Raw genomic sequence first — 14720 nt, 5'->3', positions numbered from 1 at the left:
GACCACTTGTTTACGGCTTCCCAGCCTCTCAGCTGTCTGGGTGACGGGAGCACCCAGCCAAGACAAGCTGAATTAATTTTGCAAGTAAAATTTAATCAGACGACCTATCAAGCGCTTCACTAAATCAAGACATATTACATCTCGTGTGTGCCCTGAGCCCATTCATCATGTGAGTCAGTCCCCGAAATGCCAGCCAGGCTTAGGGCAAAAAGGAAGAGCATTTTTGTCTGAAGTCAGAAGCAATCTTCCTTGTTCCCGGATTTGCCACCCGAGAGGCCTCTCTCTGCCCTTCCGCTCGTGATAACATCAAGAAGCCATCGTTGGTGGTATCGGAGGCAGGGTCAGATGCTCCTGAAACAGTCTCTGCTTTTACTAGCTGTGCAACTCTGAGCAACTTACTTAACCTCTCTGAGCCTCAGTTTTCTTATGTGTAAAATGGGAATGATATCCCTCTTGGAGGGCTGTTATGAGGTGAAATGAGAGAGACCTGTGTGAAGTGTCTGTATTATAGTAAATGTTCTGTAAATGTTAGTGCCTTTTCCCCCATACGAAGTAAGTTAAAAACCCCATGGGTGTTTTTGGTTCAGCCGTACGGATGTAGTGGCATTGACACACAACATAAATGATAGAAACTTAACAGGCAATTAGATTATATAGAAGGAACAGTTGGATGAATTCAGTTGATTGAGGTAGACAGATTCAGGGGATATTTTAGGTTCACCATAGAAAGAAAATGGGCAGAAGTTTTCACCTTCCAGACGTGGTATGGGTTTCATAGATTGGTCTCTCTTTTGTGTTGTACTTTTTGTCTTGCTCTGGTTCACTAACTGTGAGCGTTTGGTTTTACAGAGATTTCTGACATCATCAGTAAAGCCTCACCATGGTGATGGTGATGGGGCCTCATCTTTTGGCTTCGTTTAATTTTTCTGTCACTTTTCCAGGCAGCAAGTGACTAGACCCATTTAGGACTAGGCAAAGGGAAATAGAGAAACCTCCCCTATTATCTGCTGACAGTTTTGATTAGGACTCCTTCTAGAGAAGTCTGGGAGTGGTGACGCGGAGGGGTTAGCAAAGGCCCCCGCGGGCTAGGTGGTGGCAATTCTGCTCTAAGCTTGGCCTCCTGGGAACTGGGAAATGAGGTCTCCGTCTTCCCAGAACTGGCTTTGGGGGAGAGGGGCACGGACTCCCTGGCTTCCCCTACCTTCTCAGTGTGAATGAGGCATGTGGGCACGGGCAGCCATAGGACTGTCATCCCGCGTTGGGTCCTTACCTGTGCTGGGCCCTGAGCAGAGAGGGCCAGACAATCTTCTCGTCCGCCAGGCGCTCCCGGTCCTGACTGGCTGTGGTACTTAATTACGGAACCAGTTACAGAATGTAACTCACTTCTTTAAGGACCAAAACTTAAAAAAAAAAATCATTTTGGCCACTTTAATGAACTCTTTCCATCCAAATGGACATAAACAAAGTGTGACTAAAAGTATGCATGCTGGGCTTCCCTGGTGACGCAGTGGTTGAGAGTCTGCCTGCCGATGCAGGGGAGGCGGGTTCGTGCCCCGGTCCGGGAAGATCCCACATGCCGCAGAGCGGCTGGGCCCGTGAGCCATGGCCGCTGAGCCTGTGCGTCCGGAGCCTGTGCTCCGCAACGGGAGAGGCCACAGCGGTGAGAGGCCCGTGTACCGCAAAAAAAAAAAAAAAGTATGCATGCTTTCTTAACCAGTGTACTCAGAACAAAATTGGTTCATTTTTTCATTACTCAGGGCTGTTATCGTAAATGTTAGCTGCTACCCTGTGTGCTAAGGAGCCAGTACTCCAGAGCCTGGTGGGATAGTTTGTTTCCCCCCCACAGCTGAACTCCTTAGCTTCCTTATCCACTTTCTGCGCTTTTTCTCTTTTCTCCTCCTTCGTCGGTTGTCTCTTCTTACTTTTGCCAGCTTGTCGGCCTCCCTTTTCCTCTTCCCTGTTCTGCACTTGGTGGGAATAAACTCTCCTGGATTTAGGCTTAGAGTGGCGGCCACGAGGGTCTCCCTTGTTTGTTCTGAGTCCTTTCCGTTTCCTTCTTTATCTCTGTAGAGTTGAGGCCCCTAGCTGGGTGGTATTACGGTACTACCTGTGTCGATGCTGCGTTGTTTGCCCATGTGCCCAGTTTTCCAGATTTTCAGATCATGGTCCACAGGCGACCTGACTTTACATTCGTTTTGCCCACAGCAGTGCTCCATGTATAGCAGGGTCCTTACACACATGTACACATTGACTTTATCAATGAATCTACTTACTGAGATAGAGAATTAAATTGAATAGTTAGTTCCACTGGAAATAGAAATAGTTACACCACTGGACAGAAAGAGAGCATTTCCATTATGTATACAAAAGAGACAGTCTGACTGTGGGTGAGAGTTAGTGAAATTGGGGGTCTGGTTGGGTGATCTTAATTCCTGCATGGCTCAGTTTCCTCATCTGAAAAATGGGATAATTATAATTATAGTGGCGACCTCGTAGGGTTGTAAGGATTAAATGAGGTCCTGTCTGTTAAAATTGCTTGGCGCAATACCTGGCACATAATAAGCATTTGCTCATGTTAAAAATGATGATAAAAAAAAAAGCTTCGATGTTTGATTTGGTGCATCTGGTAGGGATGGTGTGAGCTTCGTGGGGGTTTGTGTAGGGGCCCTTCCTTTCTGCCCGGGATTACACTCCTCCTTTCCGCCTTCCATGTCTCTGGGAAGATCTTTATTTGGCCTCAGTGTTAGATGGATATTAATGCAGAAATGTTAGGTCTGGAGATTTCCACAGCCTTTGAATAATAGACATTTGGAAAATTAAATATTTCTGTCAAGTGTGCCATAAATCTTGGCTGTTTAGGAAGGTGAGGAATTAAAATTGCAAACCAGCGAGGGAGGGAGTCAGCCTGTCCAGCTCCCTGGTGTGTGGTCTCAGGGTGAGGGTGGGCAGAGCAGGGGCTCCAGGCAGAAGCACCTTTTTTAAACACCATTACTAGAGTATAATTGCTTTACAATGGTGTGTTAGTTTAGCAGTAGCTTTGGAGCAGAAACAGGAGCAGACCCTGGGCTGAGGGCAGTCAGGAGAGGGCTGGTTACTGCAGGTCATCAGCTCGGCCCACTTTGAAGTTCAGAAGTTTTTTTTTTTTTTTGCGGTACGTGGGCCTTTCACTGCCATGGCCTCTCCCGTCGCGGAACACAGGCTCCGGACGCGCAGGCCCAGCGGCCATGGCTCACGGGCCCAGCCGCTCCGCGGCATGCGGGATCTTCCCGGACTGGGGCACGAACCCACGTCCGCTGCATCGGCAGGTGGACTGTCAACCACTGCGCCACCAGGGAAGCCCGAAGTTCAGAAGTTTTGACGGCGGCTTCCCGCTCTTTGTTCTAGATCTGCATCCAGGCTGCCCCGCCCGGGCTTCAAGCCCCTCTGTCTCTTCTTTGCCTCCTGTTTTAGGCTTCCTACCTGGCTTTCTTGCCTACTCACCCACCCACCGGCTAGGCAACCCCCCCCTCCCCACCTCAGAGGAAGCATCAGTTCTGATAGCTCCTGGCATTGCTGGAGAGCCACTTGGGAAGCTGGGGAGCCTGTCCTGGGCATCCCCTGTCCCAGCAATGGCAAACGCTGTGAGAGGGTCTCACGCATAGAAATGGTCTCTCGGACCACACAGAGCGGGCAGCACATGTATCTCCAGGGGTCAGGAAACAGCAGACGAGGAGATCTGGGTGAAGTCTCTTTCTATAGACCTTGACCATCCCCATGGCTCCCTTTCTCCTCCCTCAAGCCCTGAGATGACCCAGAGACAGGCACCCACCTGCAGCCCCGTCTGTGCTGCTTTCTCCTGCCTTCTCACCCATGCAGGTATCCGGGTTTGACTCTTGACAACTGATGATGGGCATGTCAGCTGGTCACCAGCTCTTTGTGACCCACTCTGAAAGGGCTACAAACAAACCAAAGCCTATCTAGGGGAGATTGGCCAGGTGGTGAGGGAACTCAGAACCATGTCATGTTCTTCCTTTCAGGCATTCATTCACTCAGCCATTGTGAGTTGGTGGCTAGAACGTGCCGGATGTGCTGATTGCCAAGGAGATACAAACAGTAAAGAGAAGAGTCTGTCTCACCTTTTGTCAAACCTTGTGCTAAATCCTTTCAACACATTAATTCATTTAACCCTAAGATCCTTAAGATATTACTGTTATCCACTTAAATAAGGGAACTGTGATTCAGAGAAATTAAGTGACCTTCCCAGATGGAGGAGCTAAGAAATCTGGCTTTCAGTCACTTTGAATCACTTGCCAATAAGGCCTTGCTGAAAACTTGAGGGAGCCAGGCCTTGCCCCCGAGAAGCTCGCAGTCTAGTTAGAGAGCAGATGAATATATTTGAGTGGGGAGCTCAGCCTAGGATGGATGACAAGGAACCAGGGAGGGTTTCCTGGAGGAGGTGATGTCCAAGCTGAATCTAGCAGAACGTATAGGAGCCAGCTGGGGGAAGAATGGGAGGTAGGGTATCATGAGGCTGGGGGAGGAGCTTCAACAAACACACAGAAGGGAGTGAGGACTTGTGTTTGGGTCACAGCAAGCAGCTGGAACCAGGGTGCAAGGGGAGAAGCTAGGAAGTTGGCAGGAATTAAATCGTGAAGGGCCTTGTGCGTCAGACTAAAGGCACCAGGAAGCCACTGCGGGGATTTATACAAAAGGGACCAGGTTGAGAGCCTCTGGTCCCCAACCCACTGGTCCACGGGCTGTTAGGAACCGGGCCGCACAGCAGGAGGTGAGCGGTGGGCGGTGGGTGAGCGAGCGAAGCTCCATCTGCCGCCCCCCATCACTCCCCATCACTCGCATTACTGCCTGAAAACACCCCCTCCCCACCGCTCCACCCCCGGTCGGTCCGTGGAAAAATTGTCTTCCACGAAACCAGTCCCGGTGCCAAAAACGTTGGGGACCGCTGCTCTCGGTAGCTGAACAGAAGGCAGAAAAACCACGAGGCCACTGCAGACATTAGTGTGAAACGTGTGTGGCTTAAACTAAGGTCTGGAAGTGGACAAATCTGAAAGATTTTCTAGAAGGGAGAATTGATAGGACTCTGTGCTGATTGGACATGGGGAGTGTCATTTGTGGAGAAGGGAGGAGCCAGGTCTGGGGCAGCAGGATGGGCAGCCAGTCCCCAGATATGTGTGGCCTGCCTGCTTTGTGGCAGTGGCGATCCTCACCGTGGACACAGGCCCTGTTCTGACTTCATGTGGGTGCAGTAGATGCATTATGACCACTGGGCTGTGGGATGCATGTGCCTATTGAGATGTCAGTCATGCAGGCAGGGACCCAGCTGGCCCAGCTCCCGGGAGCTGGGCTAGGGAAGTGGGCCTCCCCGCCTCGCCCTCCCCGAAGGCACAACCTCTTCTTTGTCGGTTACAAAGGAAGTTGACTTTCCATGTATTGAACATATGGACAGTGTCTATTATTGTCCTCTTTTCCCGTGTGGCTTAAGGATTGCTTGGCCAGTAAGCACTGCTTTTGGACCTAGTTTCTCCTAGGATACCAGCACATGGCCATTTGGAAGGCAGCTGCCCTGAAGCCCTCAGCCTAGCTTTGGGACAGGAGCTGTGAGATCCTGGGGGTTGCTTCCAGGTTCCCCCATACTCCAGTTTCTCTGGGCTCTAGGGGACAACTTCTGGGGCCTGGGTGAACCTGGTGCCCAAGGAGAAGCTTGTAAAAGGAGATAAGGGACTCCTTATATTTTTAGGATCCTGGGAGGAAAGCAGGGTGGATGACAACCATGCCTTTCTAGAGTAAAATGGGAACTTCTGAAAACTGAGGACCAAAAGCTAGGTTCAGTCTTGGCCTCGCTTAGGCTGGAGGCTGGGGGCTGGGGGCTGGGGGAGAGCAGCAGCCCTCTTGTGGTTATGAGGGGCATGTGGGCTTTGTTCATCACGCAGCTGGCCTCCTCCCTCAGTTTAGCAGACCCCAGCATTTCTGGAACTCTGTCCTCTGGTCCTCCTCCATCCAAGGAAATCAGACGGGGCGCTCCGGATTATTTAGCTCTGAATTCCTCCCTGCGCTTCAGAAAAGCCCACCTGGTGTTCAGACAGACGTGAATCCCCATCGGCTTTTGTGCCAGTTCTGGCACCTACCATACCAGGGGTCAGTTTTGCTGCCCAGGCCTGCCATGAGCACAGCTACGGTCCATTTTGACTCCCGGCTGACTCCCGGGGTCCTGGCACATTATCCATCGCGGACTAGGTGCTCCAGGTGTGTCTCGGGTGTAATACAAGCTCCCAGAGAACCTTTCAGAGGCTGGGGGCGGGGGTGTGCGGTGTGGGCAGGATCGTAAGAGCCCGTGCAGAGTGGAAAGTTGGGGAAGGGCAGCCGCTGCTCAGGAAGAACGGACTGTGGGCTTGAGGAAGGGCTCCAGGGCCTGGGCACGGATGGCGGCAGCGCGCGCTGGAGCCCCCGCCTGCTCCCTCTCCCCAAGTGTGCGCTAGGCTTTCGTTACTCTGGCAACTGGCCCCGCTCAGACGGCAGCAGGCAGCTGAATCCAGCCCCTTGTTACGGGGGAAAATGCTCTCATTGAAGCGCCCGAGCGGAGCTTCTGCCTTTTATTGCAACCGGCCCCACCGGCTTCCATTTGGAAACTTATTAGTGTGCGCTCGCGGCGAGAGGGCCGGGGAATCCGGGGCGCCGCCGGGGGAAGGCAGAGGCGACGGCCGCCGAATGCTAATCAGCGGGGCGAGCAGAGCCGAGGGGCGGGAAGGGGCCGCCCGGCCCCAAGCGCCCCCGCCCTAGAGTTGACCTCGGCCTGACCTGCTTTGATTCCCAGACTTTGCGCTAGGAGTGGGGTCGAAGCGCACGGACGGAAAGGGTCTTAGGACCCAGAGAGGAGGTGTCTCCTGGGGAAGGACGGGGCCGGCTCCCCACGCTGCCCTGAGGGCGCTGTAGCCCCCGTCCCTGGGCTTCCTGCAGCCACAGTCTGCCGGTGCCTGCCCACCCCGCCAGGGGAGGCTGCCCGCGCCCGGAATAATAATGCGCCCGCTCGCCCGCGCCTCCTTATTTTGTTAAAGGGCAGTGGCCCCGGCTGCCGTAGCAGGTAATTAGCTGGACAGATGGGGACCGGCGCGGAGGTAGATGTTCTCAGTGAAGACAGGCGCCCTTCTCCTTGCCTCGCTCCCTAAAGGCTCCCGAGTGGGATGACGAACGAGGCGTGGGCCTTCCGGAAGCGGGCTGCTTTGGACCCATCTCAGGACTTCGCACAAGGGCGGCTCTTTGTTCACAGTTCCTCTTTCCCTTTCCATTTCCTTTTCTCCCACCTCCTCCCCCTTTCCGGTTATCTGCTTCACCCGGGGCGGGGGGCGGCGGGGATGGGGCGAGGAGGTCCTCTATAACCGCCCACCTCCCAATCCCCGTTATTCTGTTGGGGACCCTTTTGCCAGGGAGGCTGTCACACAAATCAGGGCCTAGGCAGTGATGCTGGGGCAGGCGTGGGAGGACAGACTGCGGAGCCCACGTCATCCAGCCCAGGGGGAGTGCTGTGCTGCTCTCCTGCCAGCGGGTGGAGGTACCTGGGCTGCGCCAAGCAGGGCTTTGCCTGCTGTGTCGCCATCAGCTGCTGACCTCATTAGGGCTCCTATCATGGAGGAGAGGGCCGTTAAAGGTCCATAAGAACCTGAGCTAAGTGGCTGCAAAGATGACAGCCTCCCTGGAAACTCGCTTTCCAGCGAGCTGCTGCATCCTCTCCTCCTTCAATTAGCAGGAGGGAGCTGGACAAGTTGTTACAACTGAAGGGAAAACGATAAAAGATGGCTTTGTATTAGTGTGGCAAATTTTATTAAATCGAGAGAAAGGGTAACTGAAACATGACAGCCGTGTATGTAGTGCCTCCTGAATTTGTAATAACCCAATCTTGCTGTGAATCATCCCTGCGTTGACAAATGGAATATACAGCATTTAACAGATCCAGTATTGTAAGAGATACAACAGAACAGCCGAATGCAGAGAGACAGGTAGGGGAAGAGGGTCTCCAACCCAGGGCAGCGCTCACTGGTTAATGAGCAGAAATACAGGGTCTGGCCTAAGGCTTTGTCTCCTTAATTACTACCTCCCCCCCCCACCCCCCGCTTTTCCCTACGTCTCAGTCTTTCCACTTATAATTCAGAGGTAATATCTGTCCACAAGAGAAAACTAATAGCACATTAGTTGGTAGGGAATGGACAAAGCCACCTTTTCCTAAAGGGAGGAAAAGGTGAGACAGGAAATCCAGGAGAAAGAGCTGAGCTGCGTAGCTGTTCTGGGCTTGGGCAGCTCTTTGGTACTCAAGCCGGAAGGGGGGTGATCGTGTGTTTACTATGCATTAACTGTGGTGCCAGTAGCTGTCATTATCTTGATGATAAGAGATCTGAGCGAGGCCTGGAGAGGTTAAGTCATATATCCCAGGGTCTAGTAAATGGCAGCCTGGATCTGTACTTTGGTCTTTCAGACTCCAAAGCCTATACTTTGCCTGTTACCCTAGGCCTCAGGGGGGTTTTTTGTGTTTTTTTTTTTTAAGGTTTTTATTGGAGTATAATTGCTTTACAGTGGTGTGTTAGTTTCTGCTTTATAACAAAGTGAATCAGTTATACATGTACATATATCCCCATATCTCTTCCCTCTTGCATCTCCCTCCCTCCCACCCTCCCTATCCCACCCTTCTGGCTGGTCACAAAGCACCGAGCTGATCTCCCTGTGCTATGCAGCTGCTTCCCACTAGCTGTCGGTTTTACATTTGGTAGTGTATATATGTCCATGCCAGTCTCTCACTTCGTCCCAGCTTACACTTCCCCCTCCCCGTGTCCTCAAGTCCATTTTCTGGTAGGTCTGTGTCTTTATTCCCGTCTTGCCCCTATGTTCTTCATGACCATTTTTTTTTTTTTTTGGATTCCATATATATGTGTTAGCATACGGTATTTGTTTTTCCCTTTCTGACTTACTTCACTCTGTATGACAGACTCTAGGTCCATTCACCTCACTACAAATAACTCAATTTCGTTCCTTTTTATTAGGCCTCAGATTTTAGTTGACAGATGAAATGGGAAAAAAATTTTTCATTTGTAGAGGCCATTTAGTGAGGAATTATAGCCCTTGAGCAACAATCTAAGGGATTTCGAGAGATCTTCTGATCAAGGTGAGATATTATTTCCTCTGCTTTTCAGAGGGAAGTGACGGGGGCCCAGCAATGTTAAACAACTTGTCCAGGGTGATCCAGCCAGGAAGTGACTGAGAAAGGAGACCAGACCTCACATCCCTTCTGAATAAGGCCTCGGACGTCAGATAAATCCATGCTGTATTAAAATACGGTCTACTTGAGGTAATTGCAAACTAATCTGTGGGCTAGTTGGGCCAACATATGATGTGGTTTTAGACCTACCAGAGTTGGAATAAGGAAGGTGCTTGGCATGTACATCACAAACTGTTCTAACAGCATGCAAACTTGTTTTTGACTTTACGTTCAGTTTTTTTAAAAGACTTTATTTTTTAAGAGCAGTTTTAGGTTTACAATAAAATTGAGGAGAAGGTACGGAGATTTCCCACATACCCCCTGCTCCCACACATGTATAGTCTCCTCCGTTATCAGCACCACTACCATCAGCATCACAGAATGGTACTTGTTACCAAGGATGCACCTACACTGACACGTCATAATTACCCATAGATCCATGGTTTACCTAAGGGTTCACGCTTGGTGCCGTACCTTAATAGGTTTGGACAAAGGTATAATGACGTAAATCCATCACTGTAGTATCATACAGAGTACTTTGCCCTAAAAATCCTCTGGGCTCTGCCTATTCATCTCTTCCTCCTCTCCACACCTGGAAACCACTGATCTTTTTATCATCTCCATAGTTTTGCTTTTTTAGGTTCAGTTTTCTCAACGGGAGATGGTAGAGTTAAGTGGATTCATAATTTGTTGAGTAGTCACTGGGTTGATGTCTGTCAGCTAGGAGGGAGTTTCGAGGAGCATGTTAGCAGGACTTCGTCCTTGTTCTTACCCACTTCTATGTTTTTGGTGTGTTGATGTTGGAATTAATACTTAAAAAGCTCTCAGCAGGATGGGAGAGGGGCTGGAGAGGGGATTTCTGTGGAGGTTAGCAGAACTATGGGTGTAGAATGGACTCGTGGACACATGATTGAAAGCCTTGGGTGCCAGGGCTCCAAGAGAGGCCACAGAGTGGCCAGCTGGCCCTTCCTGAACAGAGGAAGAGGCTGATGAAGTGATGGTCTCCAGAACAGAGAGAGAAGCCCATATTCCCTTCCGATACCCTCACGCCCGGCCCTAGGTACCGAGTGTCACCTGATGTCAACAGGAGGAGTTTCCTGTGTAACTAGCATGTCACACTGTTGGGCTTTTCACAAGTCATCTGTCCCTTCACCTGCCACAAGGCAGGTATAAACCCAAAACATCCCATACAGATGGTTGTCTAGCCCCATAAAATCTCCAACGAAGACTTTGCAACCTCTTCAGGGGGTGCGATCAAATGTTGCTCACTTCCCTGCAGTGAGGCTGGTCCTCCTGGGGTCCAGCCTGATTTCTCACTGCTGCTGCCCCTTCTCTTCTGTCCTCAGAGGAGACAGGTGTACACTGCCATCTTCCCAGTCACTCTTCCTAGATTTGAAGGCTGATATGTAAGTCCCATCTCTCCTCTCACTCAAGTTCTTGCTGCCAAAGACGGAGCTCGGCCTTCGGAGGGTTTCACACCCCACTCAGGAGTGATTAACGCATCCCTTTCCCCATTGTGGAGAGGAAATGAGCAAAGCACTTCTGTTCAAAAACAGGAGACAAAAATATGTAACTCAACCCCAGGCTCCAGTTTGGGTTTGCAAAATGGAAAACAACACAGAGACATTTTCCAGATTCTTTTACGTTATTCCCTCTATAATGTGTCCCAAAATATTTTCCAAGTGATTCATCTACAATCCAATAAGAACAACGGCTGTTGCCATTTGTATGAAAGGAGCAGAGGCGCATTCGTGAGCGATTTTATTTTATTAAGGGGAAATGGCACAGGTGTTTAGAGACCGGAGGCATCAAGGTCTGTGCCCTGGGCGTCTGCAGCTCCAGGCGCGGCAGCCGGCACCACTGCAGGTAGAAGAATAGACCGACCAAGAAGCACCCTGTGGTTACCGAAGGACAGGGCTGCCCGCTGTGGAGACTTTTAACTTCAGTGGCAGTTCTCCTGCCACTCAAAGATCTCTTCATAGCCTGCTAATTTAAAAAAATTAGTATTAACAATAATAATTCACATTTGTAAGGGTTTACAATGCTGCCTTCTAGCCATCTCTATCTTGATCCTAATTAGCACTCTAAGATTGGAACAGGTACTATAGTCCCCATTTTACAGATGAAAAAACTGAGGCTCTCAGGTGTTTACTACTTTGTCCAAGATTAAGAGGCTCCCCGTCTCTCATCCTCCCATTTCTGTATGTGGGTGTCCCCTTGTGAGAGTCAGGGATTTTGTGTTGCTTTCTGATTTGGGGGAGGAGGTGTGGGCGTCCCTAAAGGGCAGTGTTGCCGAGGGTCAGTCCCTGAGAGAAGAGGAGCATTGTTAGCCAGGAAACAGGGGTGGCCAGGAGGACCCCAGGGTGGCAGGGGAGAAGCTCTGGGCCCCACTCCTGTGAATACAGACTTGGAGGAGGCTGGGCATAGGGAAAGTTGCTGTCTCTGCATGGGCAGGCAGGGTCTAGGTCGTAAGCGTGAACTGGGAACCCCGAAGAGGGTCTGACTACCCACAAAAAGCCAGGTTCCTTGTTCCTTTCCCCTTTGTATTTCCAGGCTCTTAGAAAAGTCTTATTTAATCATTCCAGTCTCATTAGTTGTGTTTCTTGGCATGAAGGCAGCGGACCCACGTCCACAGCGAAGCATTATTTGAAAGGGGTGGTGACTGCCTCTGAGACCACCCTGCTGGCGTCAGCATAATGAGTGAGACAGTGAGACCCCCCCAGGACAAGATGAAGCTTAGGTGACAAAGGTCAGGGGAGAAGGAGGCTGCTGCCTTGCCGCACTGGAGAGCCTCCCTCCACGGCCCTCACCAGAGGGTCAGGGTTTGAGGACTTTTAAAGCTAAATTGTTCACAACCATGTGAGTATACTTAACACTACTGAGCTGTACACTTAAAAGTGGTTAAGATGGTAAATTTTATGTTTTGTGTATTTTACCACAATAAAAAAATGAAAGATAACTAATTGTAATAATTGCTCGTAGTTCAGAAGTCAAACAGCATACAGAGTGAAGTAAGAAAGAGAAAAACAAATACCGTATGCTAACACATAGATATGGAATCTAAAAAAAAAAAAAAAAAAAACTGGTTCTGAAGAACCTAGGGGCAGGACAGGAATAAAGACGCAGATGTAGAGAATGGACTTGAGGACACGGGGAGGGGGAAGGGTAAGCTGGGACGAAGTGAGAGACTGGCATGGATTTATAAATACTACCAAATGTAAAACAGACAGCTAGTGGGAAGCAGCTGCATAGCACAGGGAGATCAGCTCGGTGCTTTGTGACCACCCAGAGGGGTGGGATAGGGAGGGTGGGAGGGAGACGCAAGAGGGAGGGGTTATGGGGATGTATGTATATGTATAGCTGATTCACTCTGTTATACAAAAAAAAAAAGGGTCAAGCTGTATTCAAAGGCTTATGACAATAGACAGTATTTCTCTGCTCTAAACCCCCTTGTCCCACAGCCTCCCTTCCTAGAAACAACGGCTTTTGACTTTTCGCCTGTTTCTTCTGACATTTAGGTATCTCCATAGTTCTAAATTATATGTATGTATTGTTATAGTTTAATGCATTGGTTATATTATCTATTGACTATTTATGGTAATGAGGATTTAGTTCTCTCACACTGCCTTCCCCTCTGATTCTTACCCCTTATATAGTGTATTCAAATTTTACTTAAATCAATATTCAGGATTTACAATGTTACGCCTATTTGAGTATTATTCACACCTGACTGTTATACTGTGGTTATGTTTCTTTTGTTTTTTTCCTGATTTTGTTAATAACTGCCTTGTTTTGCTGAATTTTTTTTGCTTTAATTTCCTTTGTGTCTACCGATAGCCTCTCAGAATAATCTTCCTCAAGGTCACTCTCATCAGGCAATCAATCAGTTCCAGTAGATTTCTCGGAAACTTTGCTCCCGGACACCTCTGTTCTGTCTTGTCTGAGGTAGCTTGTTCCCAGGCCTGCGGCTGTGTTATCCTGGGACCTCCCTCTGCTCTGAGCCTGGGAATTCCCTTTGCCCTTCTGTGATTTACATTCCCTATCGCTAGGATCTTGCATCTTCTTTTTTGGTTTGCTCCATCGTTTTGTTGGAGCACATTCTCCAGGAGTTTTCTCGGGTTCGAAAGATGTGCAGTGGCCGAGGGCGTGGTGACCACAGTCTGTGGAATGGCACTGTACACTCTGGACCAGTGCCCTCTGCGCCTGGTGCTCAGCAGTCCCCTCTCCCTCCTGTTTTCTGTAGCTCACATTGTCCTTTTTCTTATTCCTTCATCTTGCTGGAGGATTTTGAGTTTTAGGGAGGCCGGTTGGTGGTGGGGCCCTTGCACATATCACACTAGTAGGTGGCAGAACTGTGACTTGGACCCAGATCCACTGGCTCAAGGATCCAGGATCCTCGTAAGGATCAAGGCCATCACTGTCCTACAGCTTGCTTTGCCTGTCCTACAGCTCTGCGCACGCCCCTCTCCCCTTTTAAATTAACTATAGTCGATTTACCAAACTGTGTTATTTTCAGGCACAGATTCTTTTTCACTATAGGTTATGACGAGATATTGAATATATAGTTCCCTGAGCTATGCAGTAAATCCTTGTTGTTTACCTATTTGATATATATAGTGATGTATCTGTTAATCCCATACTCCTAATTTATCCCTCCCCCTGGCTCATGCCCCTTTGAATTGGCAGGAAGTCAGTGGAGGGATCCCCTCTACAACAGGCCTACTAGCCTTTGCCTGAAAGAATTCAGGCCTGAATCCCGCAGGTAAAGGAGTAAAGAGCGTGGGAGAGAGAGTGAGGCTCCTCTGAAGTCCCTTGTAACTCAGTGGGTAAGAGCGTGTTGAGATGTTGAACAGAGCGGTAGGGCCTGTCTTCCTGCGGGCTGTCTCTGGGAGGACTTGCCCGGCCTGCTTTAAGGACGCTGCCTCCTCCTTACCGGCTTCCTTCTGTCCCTCTTTCAAGCCCCGCCTAGAGCATTGCTTTTCTTGGGATGTTTCCCAGGCCGAGTGCAAGCAAGATGGCAATGCATGCCAGGAGTCTTGCATAAATAAAAATCCACAGATAACTCCCAGGCCCGGCTTTAGCCATTCGTTTCAATCTTTCCTACCCACAGAACCTTTCCAGAGCTGCTAAATAGAACAAGACTGAATGATTTGTGTGTTTCCCCATTTCATCCCCTCTGCTCCCTCCTTCTGCTTCTGATTGAGGTACAAATGAGCAATGAAGTGACCCAAGTAAGGCCATTTAATATTCTGCTACAAAAAGATGGAAAAGCAAGAGGCTTCAGTCATCCATAAATCTGATACTGAGGCTCAAAGCCACTGAAGGTGACTATTTACTCATTCATTCGTTCATTTACTTAGTAGTCTATTATTGATCTAGTAGAGTTCTAGGCATGATAAAAGCCCAGTGTCTTTCAATTTGAGGTATTTAAACTGTATTTAAAGCAAACTGGCCCCTTGTGGCTTGTAATCACCCCGAGGAT

This window comes from Phocoena phocoena, chromosome 8, assembly GCF_963924675.1.
Source record: "Phocoena phocoena chromosome 8, mPhoPho1.1, whole genome shotgun sequence".
Lineage (NCBI taxonomy): Eukaryota > Metazoa > Chordata > Mammalia > Artiodactyla > Phocoenidae > Phocoena > Phocoena phocoena.
This window is presented reverse-complemented; position numbering follows the sequence as displayed.